General features: G+C 41.3%; 1 long non-coding RNA gene across 2 annotated transcripts in view; it reads right to left on the bottom strand.

Annotated features, from left to right (window-relative positions):
- Positions 1-1,910: 1,910 nt before the first annotated feature.
- LOC135294059 (uncharacterized) overlaps positions 1,911-14,908 on the bottom strand; it is a 35,379-nt gene continuing 22,381 nt past the window's right edge. The window contains exon 6 of one of the 2 annotated variants that reach the window (XR_010356201.1): positions 1,911-3,851. This is a non-coding gene — a long non-coding RNA (uncharacterized LOC135294059). The remainder of the gene's footprint in view (positions 3,852-14,908) is intronic. The other variant, XR_010356202.1, reaches the window with a different exon arrangement.

The following is a 14,908-nucleotide window of genomic DNA, read 5'->3' as shown; positions in this document are numbered from 1 at the left end:
GCACCTTCCATTACAAGACTAAATTTTTTCCATAAAGAGGAATTATCAGTTCTTTTATCGCCCCTGTTCTTACATTTCTTATTTTTTACCATGTGTGCACAAAGCTCATAGCACTCCTATTCATTTGTCAGAGCCTCATCCTTTCCTGATATGGGGGGATTCTTCATTATCCCAATTTGCTGAGTCTGAACTATTTTGTCAGAGAATTTTTGGAAATGCAATCATGTCAGGGATGGTACTTTTTTATATCTGTTGCCCCCTCCATATTAAGTGCTTGGCTTGTGGCCAGCCATCTTACAAGTAGCCATATTATTATTGAAACCACATGCTCATTAGTGAGGCTGGCAGTGGCTCAACAACCACTGTCCGAGGCTAACATTATATTCCATTATATCCCAGACAACAGGACAGGGTAGTATACAGTTTGTTCAGAAGAACAAACAGTCTCAGTTGAAAAAAATCTGAATCTTAAACTGTCAGAAATGCAATCCATTTTCTGTCTCTGTGTTTGTGGGCTCTGGTAGTTCAGGGAGAGATGTGTTTTGAAAGAAAATACTGTACCACGAACTTATCTTCTTGAATTTTAATTTCAAGGTTGCAGGGACAGCAGGAGTTCCTGGGCCCTTCTCTGTTGGGTTTAATCACTTTTTCCCTTGGGAGGCAAGCAAGAGTATTTCACTTAATATACAGGAATGACTCATGATCATTGCTTTCAATTAGAAATGTCCTCTGGGATTTCTGGGAACGGTGTTTTCTTGAGTGTGGGAGGGGAAAGAGAGTAAGAGGGAGAAACATAGACAGAATCAGACCAGTTCAGACCAACTTTTCCAAGAAATGCATTTCAAAGTGGGTAAGATACCACTTTCTCTCATACATCCAAGTAATTTGCCTTGCCCAACAGAATTACTGGCACTGCTCTGTAGACACCATTTTCTCAGAGTAAACCAAGGATTCATGTGAACTACATCTTGCATTGGACCCCCTGATTCTTTTTCTATGATAACCATATAAAACAGCACTCACTAACATCAGAAACCTCACAGGCTGGAAAATGGACTGGGATGCTTTCAGTGTTTCTTTTCCTGCTGGAAATAGCTTCAGATGAAGGTCAGTTCCTGTTTCTCCTGCTGTAGCAGGTATTAAACCAATGGCTGTGTGCTTAAAGTCTCAGGTGCAATATAATATTTCTCAAAGACTTCTGGACTGACTTAAGTTCAGTGATTTCTCACAGCAGTAACCTTATTCCATTAAACTACTTTCATGCTGGTGACCAGGACTTACAGAAATGCACAGGGTTGAGTCCAACAGTTTTTAAAATCCATACAAAAAACCAAGACCATCCCACCCCCCATCTGAACAGGGGATGAAAACACTTTCAGGGGAAGAAAATACTTTCTTTAGTTTTAAGGGTACCCGTTCTTGCATGAAAATACTGCGTCCTGTTCCCAGAAGCAGGGATAAAGTTGCATTTATCATAACTTTGAAGAGAAATAAAGGCTTATAAAACAAAAGGTCATTATAAATTATAAATTCCTGCAGTTTAGATTTTTATAGAGGCAAGACAAATTTCCAAATACAGACTATAAGAAGATAACAAATAAGCTACTTTCCTTTGCAGAAGGGAAGGGTTAACCCTGACAAATGACATACTAAATTTAGAGTCATTTTTGCATGTGGTTGCATGTCTAGTTGGAATGAGTCTGCCAAAACTCATTTTACTTATGACCCTTTACAGCTAGCAGAGAAAGAGGTCCATTGTTTTCTTTGTATTAGCGAGATTAAAAACACAGTCCCCCCAACTGAAAAGGCAAGCACTGGAAGCACTGTCTGAGGCAAAAAGAAGAATTTTTAATTCTCAATAAACCACATACAAACACACATCTATGTCTGTGCATCCAACACATGCAAGCATGTGTACTTCCTAGAGGGCCGGATCTCGTTCTGTAAGCAGCTACGTGCCGTGTGGGTGAAAACAAAATGAGACAAAGAGGGATATGTCTCTTGCTGCCCACCCTTGCTTCAAATGCTGCAGCAGAGTCTTCCCCTCATAGCCCTTGGGCGGTACCTTGTGCAGAGAGTCTGTTGCCACATCTCAGCCAGATGTGACTGGGAAGAAATGCAGATGTGCCACCACCCTTCTGGCGCAAGAGCAGGCAGCAAAGCGAATGTGTTGGGGACATCTGCTCTCCCTTTCTGGAGCAGCAGCACATTGTACACACTGAGTCAAGTTCTATGGGTGTAGCCAGACTCAGCTAAGAGACTCCCACCCACCTCATCTTCATCAAGCACCTGCTGAGGTGGATGTAGATGTTTATGTCTGACCTATATAGAACAGGGCTTTTTTGGCATTGGGGCAGAGGGGAGAAACAGATGCTTTTGGACACATTTCCTCTAAATCTAATCAGAACTAGGTCTCTATAGGCTTTTGGGAGAGCTAGAAGACTAACACAGGTGTGAACTTCTACTCTTGACATCAGCAGCTAGCCAGGATGAATCTTGCCATGGATATTTCATTGCTCATCATACTTCTTTGAAACAAGTAGTCTTCACTGCCTGCCTGCTCCTAATGAGGAGCTGGCCTTCACCCTCCCAAATCTTGCTCTAGCTGGCAAAACTCCTGCAGCAGCTCCCCCAGGGTACAACCAGCTAGAAAAGGAGTCAGTCTTACATGAAAAATAGCAGAACAGCTGCAGAGTTTTTTCTATGGGGAGCACAGTGGCTGAGCAGCAGGACTGTAATAACTATCTCTACCTAAACAGCTCTTCAGTTCTCCATCAGTGGTAGAAAACTCACTTCTCTTTTCTCACAGGTTCAGCATATTTGTCTTCTGGTTTCAAGAGGTACACAGTTAGACAAAGTACTTGGTTTCCCTTTGAGCTGTTGAGAACACTCAGTGACATTGGATATGTCTTTCCCAGAGGCTGAATCCTGTGGTACATGTAATGCTGTCCTAGAAACAAGGTAAAGCTGATACAAAGAAAAAACATCTTGCATCACACCAGCTGAAATGGATGGGAGAAAACAGATGAGGTGCAGGAGTCATTCATTACTTCAGAAAGGGAGGCAGCAAGCTTCAGAACTAAATCTGGAATGCGAACAATTGCTCTGAATTTGGTTATTTTAATCAGTGAGGTGGTTTGAGAGAGAAGATGGTTTCTACCAGTTGCGCAAAAAGTTGTGCTACTGAGAAGACCGATTCCTTTGAGACAGACACTCAGAGACAGAGAAGTAATTATCACCAATATAACACCAAAGGGTTAGTTGGAAGGAACTGGAAAATTACAATGTGCACAAACCAACTTCTCAAGCACTTTAGGCAGAATTTAGTCACCCATGTCCAAATATGTGATCCACAAAGGATTTTCTTAATCCTTTAGATGTCTGAGAGTCTGTAAGCGCTTAAGTTTGCACAGGAAAGCTTAGTTTGGCGTCAACATTTCTGCTACAAAGCGTGCCCAATGGAACCATGATACTGGCTGAGCCAAATACTTTTTCTCCATCTCTGCCAAAGACTGTGAGATTCATGACTTGTACCTCAGTTCAAGGAGGCTGGATCCAGTAAATATATTCAAAGCACACTTACAGTTTCCTGATAATCATGAAAGATGGAGATGCTTTCATTAGGAGGGGCAGTGTTGAGAATCTTAAATGCAACAGCTTAGCAGTTACCCTGTGATTTCCTCAAAGTACAAGGAAGAGGTAAGTTCCCTTGCTCTTTGGGTGGTCAGATTCCGTATCATCCACTTCCATGAAGGTGTCCTAGCCACCCATCTGTGGACTGCATCAATTGCTTGTTTCCCTGGAAGGCAGGTGGAGCAGCTCCCTCATCTCATGATGAAGATAAGCTTCCTCTGTCAACAGAAAAAGAGTTCATGAGGCTAGAGAAAGGACAGGACAGGTTCCGTGGCCTTCTGCTCTGGACACTTTCAGCAGAAATGGAGATTCCTGAAGTCTAGCTCTTGAAAGATGTAGGTTCAGCTCAGCCAAACCAGCAGGGCTGCTTAGTGTACACAGCTGCAGAGTTGCAGGACCCTAAGAGCTTTTTTGGCTCAAATTTCAGCACCTGGTGACAGTTTAAATCATACATTAGGCATCCACATCCTTCTTTGGATTTTGGCTAAGGGGGTCTATAGTTGTTTATCCATGTCAGGGGCATCTGTGGATCAAGAGGTCTTGGGATCTGTGGATATTCCCACTAACAAGGACCTACCACACAGTTAGGTCCTGTCCCTGATGCCTCATTACTCTGTATTTCCCTTATGCCAAACTCAACAGCCCAACAAAGTATAGCCAGTTTCCAATGGTTTCAAAAGGTGCTGGTGGCCACAATCCTCAAAGCACTGGCACAGAGAAGACCTCTCCCTCATCTCCATCCTCCTGAGACACCTTCCTTTCACTTCAGATGGTTTCCAGTGCCTGATCAGGGACACCAAATAATTTCCAAATGCATAGAAACTAGGTTCAGTAAACAAAAGTTTTACCTGTCTCCTACCAAGTATAGAGTACCTTAGGGTTTTTTTTTTCCTATTTACATATTCATAGTTAAGACCCCATGGGTGTTTCCCCTACAGATAAATTTCAGCCTCTTCCATGTCCTCCATCTTCCTGATCTTAGTGATATCCCAGAATAATGACTTTCATAAGGTAAATATCTGTTGTGCTATTGTTTATAAATTTTAATTTGCTATTTCGGTTTCACTGTGTTCCCCCAGGATTTTTTTTGTGTGTGCATGTAAGGAAAAATGGTAAGGAAGAGCATCTGATTTATCTTCTCTATTAACTAGCTTGGATAGGTCTACCATATAATTTTTCATTTCCTCCCCAAATGATCCCAACTTTTTCAGTCTCTGTTCATATGGAAGTCATTCCATGCCTCCAATCTTTTTTTATTGTCCACCTCCCTATCTAGTTTTACTGTTTTCTCTCCTGAGCAGGGAGACCAGTGGAGAGCCTGCCATTCCAGGCAGCTGGAGGAGTACCATTTATGCCACGACACAGTGGGATCCAGCAGCCTCAAACTGTGAATTCCATTTTGTATTTGAGCCTCCATTTTGCACAACATGTTGAATGTGTTTAACCCCGAGCCAAGATGTGGAAACATGCTCCAGTACTGACAAGGCTGTCAAGGAAAGGTATTAGACACTACCCAAGAAAGCCATTTCATAGAAGTCTGGACTCAACCACTGCAATTGGCTTTGAACTGTTGGCCCAAACCCAAAGGAAAAATAGATTTTAAACAGAAGGTGCTGGCATGCCTGGTGGATCTGCAGCTTCACAGTCTCTGCACATGGCAAGAGGAAAGACGTTTTGTTAGGCTGGAGATACTGCTCTCAGCAGACCTAGCTGCCTATTGCCACATGATGAACTACTGGTAGGGAAAATAGCTCCTCCTCTGACTGATGGACAGATTCTTTAAGAAGTGAAGTTGTGAGGAGAGAAAGGTGGAGTATCCAGACATTTGTCATGAAGAAAATTTTATAGTGATTCTAAAAAAAAAGAGAATGGGAAAATAAACTAATAGCAAAGAAGAATCACCAGATTAGTTAGAAATCGTAAGGAGGCTGGAGTTGCTGTGATTTGAGCACAAATTTGATCTGGTATGAGTCTACTGGACACTACTTTGTATGGTAGAATCCCTTATATTTTACATTGTGCCTTTTACTCCCACTGATGTTTTTTCTATTGTTTTGATTTGTAGCTGTTGCACAATTCTTTTAATCACTGCTGCACACAATCTGTCTTTGAATTAGCCAAGGCTCTTCCAGTCAGTTACAGCATCATATCTTGCTTTTCCAACATGATCCATGTGGCAGGACATGGGCTGGCCCTGCTCCTATCATGTTACCTTCCAGTCACACACTGCCCTTTCAGAGGAGACCCTTTCAGAGAGTGCTGTCCTGCCAGATGTGTCAGCATCCTACATCCAGAGGCTTGGCTGGTCCTTGCAGCCTCCACTTCTTGGCCCCCCACCTCATCTCCCCATGGCACTGAAGGCACCTGTGCAGCTTCACACCTGCAGAGCAGAGCACAGACAGATGTGCTACTGGCAGAGAACATTCAGGTAGGCACAGTTTGTAAAAGGGAAAGGGCTCTACCTGCAGAAAGAGGAGTCTGTCACCTGCTGAAGGCCTGCTGAAGTTCTGGACTGAGCTCTTGAAGCTCTGGGTGGTGTGACACTGTGCTGGGGAAGGAGCTGGTGTGTAGGCACTGTCATCTGCACATTTAAGAGCCAGCTCAGATGAATCACCTCAAGAAAACATCCTCATGCCTCTCTAAATTTTTCTGTACTTAATTCTGAGCCTTTCATTCATCTTGTTGCACTCTCACATTAGGAAGATCTTCTGAATACTCCATGATGTTCCAGACCTGCAAGATCCACCCTACCTCCATTCTTGCCTTGTCCTGCCACATCACCAGCAGCATCAATATCAACCAAGTGCATGACAAAGAACAAAATTGTTCAGCTAGAAACTTATGGAAATGCAGGGGAAGGGGCCACCTCAAGGCTTCATAAAAGCTGAATCAATGCAGAAGTGAAAGAGCAAGTGCTCTGGACATTAGGAAAGGCAAAGGCTTTGAGGCTTGGATAGAGGAGCAATAGAGAAATTAGATTTTTTCAAATAGCAGGGGTAAATGGAAAGAGCAGAGGCAATGGTAATGGATGTCTTATTCCCTCTAGTAGGAAGCTGTTCTTGGCTCTTGAAATTAGGATGTTATATATTCTGCACTTATAACAAATAAATATTTATTTTCCCTTCACTACAAGTTATTTTCTTTCTGTGTAGTGGGGCTGAATAATTGTTTCTAAAACACCTGTAATAATGAATGACTTTGACTGGCCAGGGACTAGTTCACTTTTCATTTTTCACTTTTTCACTATAACTAAGCTAAAAAATTGATCAGTAAGCCCTTCCTATTACACACTAAGAACTGGAGCCTCTATTCAAATCACTGAATTAACCAAATTAAAGCAGGTGAAGAACAACAATAAAAAGCAAGGGTAATGAACCACAGTGTGCACTTACTTGGACAATTCTCATTGGATTGTAATTATTGAATATGCCATTGCATAGTTTATAGAAAAAGTAAAGCCTCCATTATGCAAGCCAAAAATACTGTGGTTTGTTTGTCACTAGGTTCTTGGTTACACACAGAGTGAAGCAAACTTTTCTACTGCCCCGCCCTGTACCAGGCAGTGAAAAGGAGAAAGGATCCTTCATCCTCTGGTATGGTTTACCTTACATATGAGGGCTAGGAAATGAAAGTCCAGGTTAAAAGTTTCTGTGTCTGAAGGGAATGCCAGGACAGAAAATGAGATGACACTCTTCTGGTCATGCCATTAATGGCATCATCTTCATGTACAGACAAAAATCACTGGACTACAACTGTGAAAACAGTGGGGAGAGAAGGGGGTGGTGAAATGAATTGGTGATTAACAGTCACTTCAGGTGCCTCACTCCAGAATTCAGGCCCTTGAAATACCATTGAGCTTTTGGATAGCTCTAGGGGCAGTTTAGAGCTGTTCTTTTCCAGAAGTACTTTCCAGGCATATTGAATAAATCCATCTTGTCTCAAATGTGTGTGGAAGAAGCAGCAATTGTAACTGTACCACTGCCTCCTTTTTGTCCAGGCTTAGTGGGAAGAATATTTATCACATTTGTAAGAAAGAGGGTTCAGCGTCCTTTTCTAAATTAATTCAAGTCTCCTTGGAAGGAATTCAGACATTTGATCTGTGACCTGACCAGGAGGCAATGAGATTGATTCTCCTAATCCCTACAATCCAGCTAATATATCCTGGCTACAGGGAGATGTGAGGATAGCACAGAAAGCAAAATTGGTGGTTTTTCTTCTTGCATATGTCACATGCTTTGGATAAGAGGTGGAATAGGGAACAGTCTCTTTTTCAAATTATTCACTTGCTTTTTTCTCAAGAAAGGATTTGTGGGCTAGTCCCAAACCAATAATTCAAACTCCAGTCTATCACATCATCACAAGTGAGGCAGCAGTCATTTCTCTTCCATTTACAGTCTGATTTGCTAAACTGGAGACTGCAGGACTCTTCATATCCACAGGCTCACCTTGGCAGAAGAAATAAGCCCAGTGCCCTCGGTATGACAACCTTCACTGCAAGAGACTCTAGTCTGCTGCATCACAGCATGAACTTGCACCAGGGTTTCTCACATCCCTAAAAACTAGAGAACAAGTGGGTGTCTCTTCTTTTCCCCCAGTTCTCAAAGATGCTACTTTGTCTTTGTTCTGGCCAGCAGAGGGTTAATTTTTGCAGTAGGCAGGAGGGGGCATGGACCCAGAGGTTATCCTATACCACTTCTTTGCTGGGGGTGGGGGAAGGGGACTCTCTTCTGGGCAGACAGGGTCCCTTCCAGTCAAGAAAGAGTGGCAGAGGGAGGAGTGGGGTAATGCTGGTTCCAAGGAATCACGTGTGAATCATTTGCCTATCTGGTACAGTTTGATATTAACAATGTTGCTGTTACTGTTCACCCTCTTATCTCATTGCTGCTTCTAGTAAATTGTTTTTAGTTTGTGAATTTCACCTTTTGTTCCTCCAGTTCTCTCCAGCCTGCTGCAGGGGAAGAGAGGAGAGCGAGTGGTGAGTTGCACGAGGAGAATCTCTGTGGGAGCACTAAGTTTGGGAGTGCCATTCCTAAACAACTACTTAGCTGTATCCCAAGACAGAGAAGCTGGAGAGGACCCATGTCCCCAAAATACTGTGGAGAAGGGCAATGGGCCCTGCCCTGGCTATTGTCCAGCTGCTATATGGTGACTGAATTTGTCACAGATCTAAAGTCAATAGTGCCTGGCTCTCTGTTACATTAGAGCTAACTTAGAAGCTTAGCAGTGTAAAGAGCTTCAAAGTATAATTTATAAGGTACCTGAAAGTATTTACTTACACTTTGGTGTAAATGGGAATCAGGTTTGTAGGCTCTGTAGGTTGTTGGGGCTTGTGTAAGGAAACACTCACACTTGGTTTGAAGGAACTACTACTAGTCAAGGAATCACAAGGAATAATTTTCCTTTGGTGGAAGTGAAATAGCTGACACTCATTAGACCAGACAATCCTCATCACGGGGGCAAAGGCTGTAACCACCTTGTCTGTAGTAGAGATTTCTAATGTGTGCAGTTTCCAGTTGCTGGTGAAAACTCATACAGAGTTGCCAGACAACATTTATCAGCCCACACAATGAAAAAATATTAATTCTATGGAAAAAAAATTGGCACATATTTTTCAATTAAACCTGATGAGGAGGTAAGGGGTAAATATCTGTCTTCCTTATGGTCTCTGTCACCTATAGGAAGTATAGGGAGTATAGACCTGTTTGACACTGGAATGCTTTGCTCCAACAGTTACCTAGTGATCTAATAAAGACAGTAACAGGATTAAATGTAGCATTTGAGATGAATAGGTAATTTTATATTTTGAAAGCTAAGCAGCATAGCTTTACCATGTACAGGACAGACCAGAACTTGGCTGCAGTCAGTGCCTTGAGGAATAGACTCCTTCTGGCAATCCTATTCAACAGTGCAAGAAACACCCAACCATCCTAACTGAGAAAGCGTTTTCCAAAAAGGTATTGTAGGGGAAGGACAAAGCCTTTCTAAGCCCATCTTTACCCTGACGAATCCTTCCTCTTTGCTCTGAAAGAGCAAAGAGTGTGTTCACTGAATCACACACTTGAGAAAAACTCCAAACCTCCTATTGACTCATTTAAAAACTGTCAGAAAAGCTTGGGATGTTCCTGTTTAATCAAACAATTGCCTTAAGAAATAAACTCTATTGTCATTTTAAGCTCTGGCAGATGCAGTAAACATATTTGGGTCCAAACCACATTATAGTGTGTGTATGCCTTACATTGGATCAAATACACTAGTGTTTCCATAACGTTGTTTTACACATGAAGCAATGATAACGTTTTTGCACATACTATAAAGAGTCTGCAGATGAGTCAGTGCACAGAGGCCAGAAAACACCTACATCTGTGCTTAAGAATAGGTTTATCATTCTCTCACATCAATGGTAGAACTACAATGAAATTAATTAGGAGGAGAATAATGCCAAAGCTGCAACATAAGGTTGTCAGTTCTGCATGAGGTCCTGAAAACATTCACTCAGTATGAACAGAAATTTGGCCTGACCCACATTTGCAGATCCTCTTGCTTTCAGATTTTGTGAATACTTGAACGTGATACTTCTGCAGCAAGATCTGGTCACCCAAAATCACCTAAAATTAATAATACAGAATATTTCTGAAAAGTCAAATTGAGGCATGTAATGGAGAGAAATTGCATTGGAAAAAAAGATTCTGAATGTTATAAATAGTCGTTTAGGGATCATTCTTTGCATGCAGCCAAAAGGGCTTGAATTTCAAGTATCAATATGCTCATGACCAACTGATTGCAAACAAGTTACAGACCAAGAATTATTCATAGAAATTATCTGATGAATCACTCCAAATAAATTTCAATAATGAGCAAATGAATGAAAATTGTGGTCAAATGATGGAAACAGAACAGAAGAGGTGAAATTTATTGAGTTTCTTATTAGGAGCTGTTTGCCCAGATTCTCCTGCTACCATATACTAACAGAAAAGCTTCAGGAAGCATCTGTGGAGCAGATGAAAAAGTAGGCAGAGGAGTTCTTGTCCTGTTCTGCCACAAAGCCCATTCAGTCAGGACAGCTATGGTAGAAATAAATACAGCTGCTTTTGCATTGCCAGTACAGAGCAATGTATAGCATGAAGGAAACTGTATTTTTCCCTTTTACTAATTTTTTTTTTTCATTTTGCCTGTGGAAGAACACAAATCATTTTTAAAATACCCAATTCTCTGAGCACCACCTTTTAAAATGTCTTTCAAGCTTGTTACTACAGAATAGCTCAGCTGATTCAGCAGAGTCCTGGCAGGTTTAAAGTGGCATAAACAAGATCAAAATATGGTCATTAGTGGAATTCAAGCAATTTCTACCCAAGTAATTGCTACCCAGGAAAAGAATTGGATCCTGTGCTGAATGCATATGCAACCCAGTTACTTTTGATTGAGTGACTAATAGGGAATATATATACACTGTCTCTAGAGCTCAGATCCAGCTCTTCAAAAGACTCAGCATTTCTCATGTTTACTTTCACTACATGGTACCTCTTTCCTTCATCTAAGATTCTTGACTCTGTACAAGTATCTATGCATAAGGAAGGGAGATTATATCACTGTTAATAATAAAACTGCAATGCAAAAATACAGCAAGCACTTTGGTTTATGAGTGCAAATAAAACATTTCACTTCAACACACTGAGGACAGATTTATTTTCGCTTGCTTCTTTATGAAATGGCTCCCTATACCTCTGCATATATTTGCACGTACGTGCAGGCAGAATAGAAAAGAAATCATGCTTCTTGGTTGCCCCCAGAACTGACAGAGTTAATGTATGGTCCAAGAAGAGTTTTCCAATGGAATTTTAACCTTTTCTTCCAACAGAGATTCATGGATTTGATTCCTGTCATCACTGAAGCCAACAACAAAACTATTGTTTATTTCTGTGGGAAAAGGATCAGGTCCCTTATTTGCAATTTTGGCTTTTTTCAGAATAGTGTATTTTTTTATTAAAAGGAAATAAATCCCTATCTGCATTTAATCACACAACTAGCATGAAAATGAACTCAATGAATAAAAATGTCAGGAGTGGGAAATGATAGGGTTCTCTCTTAGCCAAGTTTTCTGTCTAAAATTAGCCTGGCTTTCTGGATTTACTGCTGTTATTAAGTGAATGTCCTTTTGACAATAAAGCAGTGCTTCTTGGATTTAGACAGTGTTGTGAAGAATATGATAAAGTGCTCTGTGATGTATGACTTTGATTGACTCAGGGGACCTTACTGTTTCGATGCTGTGGTCTGTTCTTTGTTTGCTAGATGAAGATTTTCTGTTCATTTAATACTCAGCTCAGGACTAGAAGTTGGAGAAGGATGTGTGTAAAGATGTAGAGTACCTTGTTTCTGCCATACTAACATGATGAATTATAGTGTATTAAGAAAGTGTTGACACATGTGGGAATAGACTCTTGACATGCTTGCCAGTAATTAAGGAACATTGTATGTAAAGTCACTAAAAAAGTTGGAGGCTTATTCTTTGTTATAGAGATGTTTTGCCAAGTGCTGTTATTCATAGTCTTGATGGAAAATACTTGTATCTTCAAAATTGTTGTGGTTCACACAATAATGAAGGCAACAGAAAGAGATTCATTAGTATAAATTTTTTCAATGTTTCCAATAGCTGGATAGGTAATCATTTTCCTGATGGAGGGGAAAAAGTGTTCTAAGACTAGTGCCTTACTGATAAATTACCTGAGCATTACCAAAGCAGTCACGGGGCTTGAGGAGCTGCTCCTCAAGGGTAAGGGACTCTGCATCCTCTGCACAAACACCCTGAGCCTGCACCTGAAACCTGATCTTGACGTACACCTCCTCACAGGCATGGCCAGGGCCAGAATTTCCTCACCTTTGGCTTCTGAGAGCATGCCAAGGGCAGCCTCTATGCCAAGAGGAGAGAGCAGATGACAGCCTTACAGGGAGCTGCAGCTGCCCTCCCTTGTCCCCCTGTGGATCACAGGGGCTCAGTCACTGTCCTGGAGTGTGGCCTTCATGTCCTCTGCAAGATGCCACCTGCTAGCCCTGGTCCATTTCCATGGACCCCATGCAGCTCCAGGGGCCTACGTTCCTCCAAGCTTTTTACTGGTAAGATATTAATCCACCAGTCACCTTGTGCAGGGCATTGATCTATCTGCCCAGGTGATGTGCTGTGTCATGCTGCTACCCCTTGCTCATTCTGGAGAAATTTGTCCACTTGTCTATGCTCCATCTGGATGAACCTGTCCCTTTCATACAACTGAAGCACTACTGCTGCTGACATGAGGCTCTCATGTGCCCCAAGATATATTTAAACCTCTCTTTGGCTTTTTTCCTTTCATTGTTGAAAGGTGAGCACCCCTCCATCATTTTGAGGGGCAGGGTTTGGCAGGGAATTAGCTCAGTACCAGTTTCCTTAGCTTTCCCCAGGGAGCCTGTTGAGTTCATTGTAATGCAGCCCGGGCCTATCCTCCCTCTTTTGCTTTACGATATTTTGTTTCTTTTCCTTCTGAATAATTTTCTTGAAGACTGAAAAGCAATCATGAGACATTTCAGCCAACTCCCTGCTAAATCCTAAGATATGCCCTATTTAGATTTTTTTTTTAATGTGTAATGCATACATTTAGGAGAAAGATTTCACTGAGGGAGTTGGCAATTAGCGTTTGGTAAATGCTGAAAAATTTGGTCTGCAGAGAGAATTTACTACTTGATTCAAAATTACAATACCCCACTGAAGGACAGACATTAAAGAGACTGAACAGAGCTCGTGGGCTGACAGTTACTCAAGCATTTGGTATGAATAAATGCATATCTCTCAATGTGAAATTTCTCAGCAAGACTGTGTGCAAGTGTGGCTGCTGAATACACATCACCATACTTAACAAGTCAAACGGCACCAATATCAGTTCCAAAAAGCTCATGGAAATACACCCCAGTGAGTGTTGCAGGGCTGTGCTGCATGTGCCCATGCTGGCACAGTTAGACTCCCTGGAAAATGTGACATTCTATGATTCAAAACCATCCTTGGATGTTGAGGGTAACACCATTCATTCATAAAGCGAGTGACAGGTTCACAGACAGCACAACTAAGCATCGAAGCTCTCAGAAGACAAAAGTAAACTTGAAATTATTTCAAGGGCACTTATAAGTCTTTCTTTCTTTTGTACCTTCTGATACACTCTTCAATATCAGAATTTGCCTCAGATTTCCCTACGATACTGTGCTTAAACATGAATTCCAGTCCCTTTTGATTTATGCAAAATATTTAGTTCAATGAATTGTATTGTTTATAGTGCCAAGTTCTTTTATATCTTTCCATTGGCCATTGTAGCCTCCACGGAGTGTGCCAGCCAAATATATAAACTCTACATATGTTTCTACTAGAGTAACTGGACTCTCAATTAAGTCCAATTAGTTTTTACTCTCAAGAATTTAATCATATCCATCATCTCACATTCAGTAAATCAGAGTTTTTCTTTCCTACCTCATTAGAGATCTACTTTAATATTCAGCTCCTGGGACTGTATGAACCCTTCAGCTCTTCAAGGAAATGATAAAGAGAAAAGGATGGAGAACGAAATAAAATCCCAAATGATATAACAGAGGTAGATGGGGAATGATACCACTGCTTCTCACAGTACCAGATCCAAGGGGCACCCATTAAACCTTGAAGCAAATGAAGACGTAGTTTTATGTGCAAAGTCCCGTAACTGATTGCAAAAGAGGTTTGTGGAAGGCAAAGGTATAAAAGTGGTCAAAAAGGGATTACCTGGATTAGTGGAGAATAGGCCATTTAGTGACTATAAAAATGATGACTTAGCTGCAGCCTGAGACAGACTGTGGGAAGGGTGGTGGGGGAAGCCTCCCTCCAGCCTGCTGTGCTCTCTGCTCTTCCAACTCAGCCAACTCTGCCATTTAAAAACCTGTTTGGTTATGGTGATTTCTGGTCTGACCCAACCAGTCTGGAAGCCTCAACTCTTTTGTACTTTCATAATGAAGGTGGTTTTTTGGTAGACCATTGCACAAAGATGCTAAACTTCTTCTTCTTTTTTTTTTTTCTTTTTTCTTTTTTCAATAAAAAGAATGAAACTTAATCTAGACTATTATGCTGTGGAAAGGCTGAAGATGTGTTGTCATCTACAGCCCTGGAGTCCTTTTTGATCCTGTTTAACAAGACATGGAAGACATTTAAAAGGTTACAAATGCTGCTAAGTAAATGATTCAAAGAAGTAATAGTGTGGGAGGGAATTTCTACAGGAGATATAAGTAAAAAAAG

Source organism: Passer domesticus, chromosome 2 (assembly GCF_036417665.1).
Source record: "Passer domesticus isolate bPasDom1 chromosome 2, bPasDom1.hap1, whole genome shotgun sequence".
NCBI classification, from domain to species: domain Eukaryota; kingdom Metazoa; phylum Chordata; class Aves; order Passeriformes; family Passeridae; genus Passer; species Passer domesticus.
The sequence above is the reverse complement of the archived record's forward strand: the minus strand, read 5'-3'. Positions and strand labels throughout refer to the sequence as shown.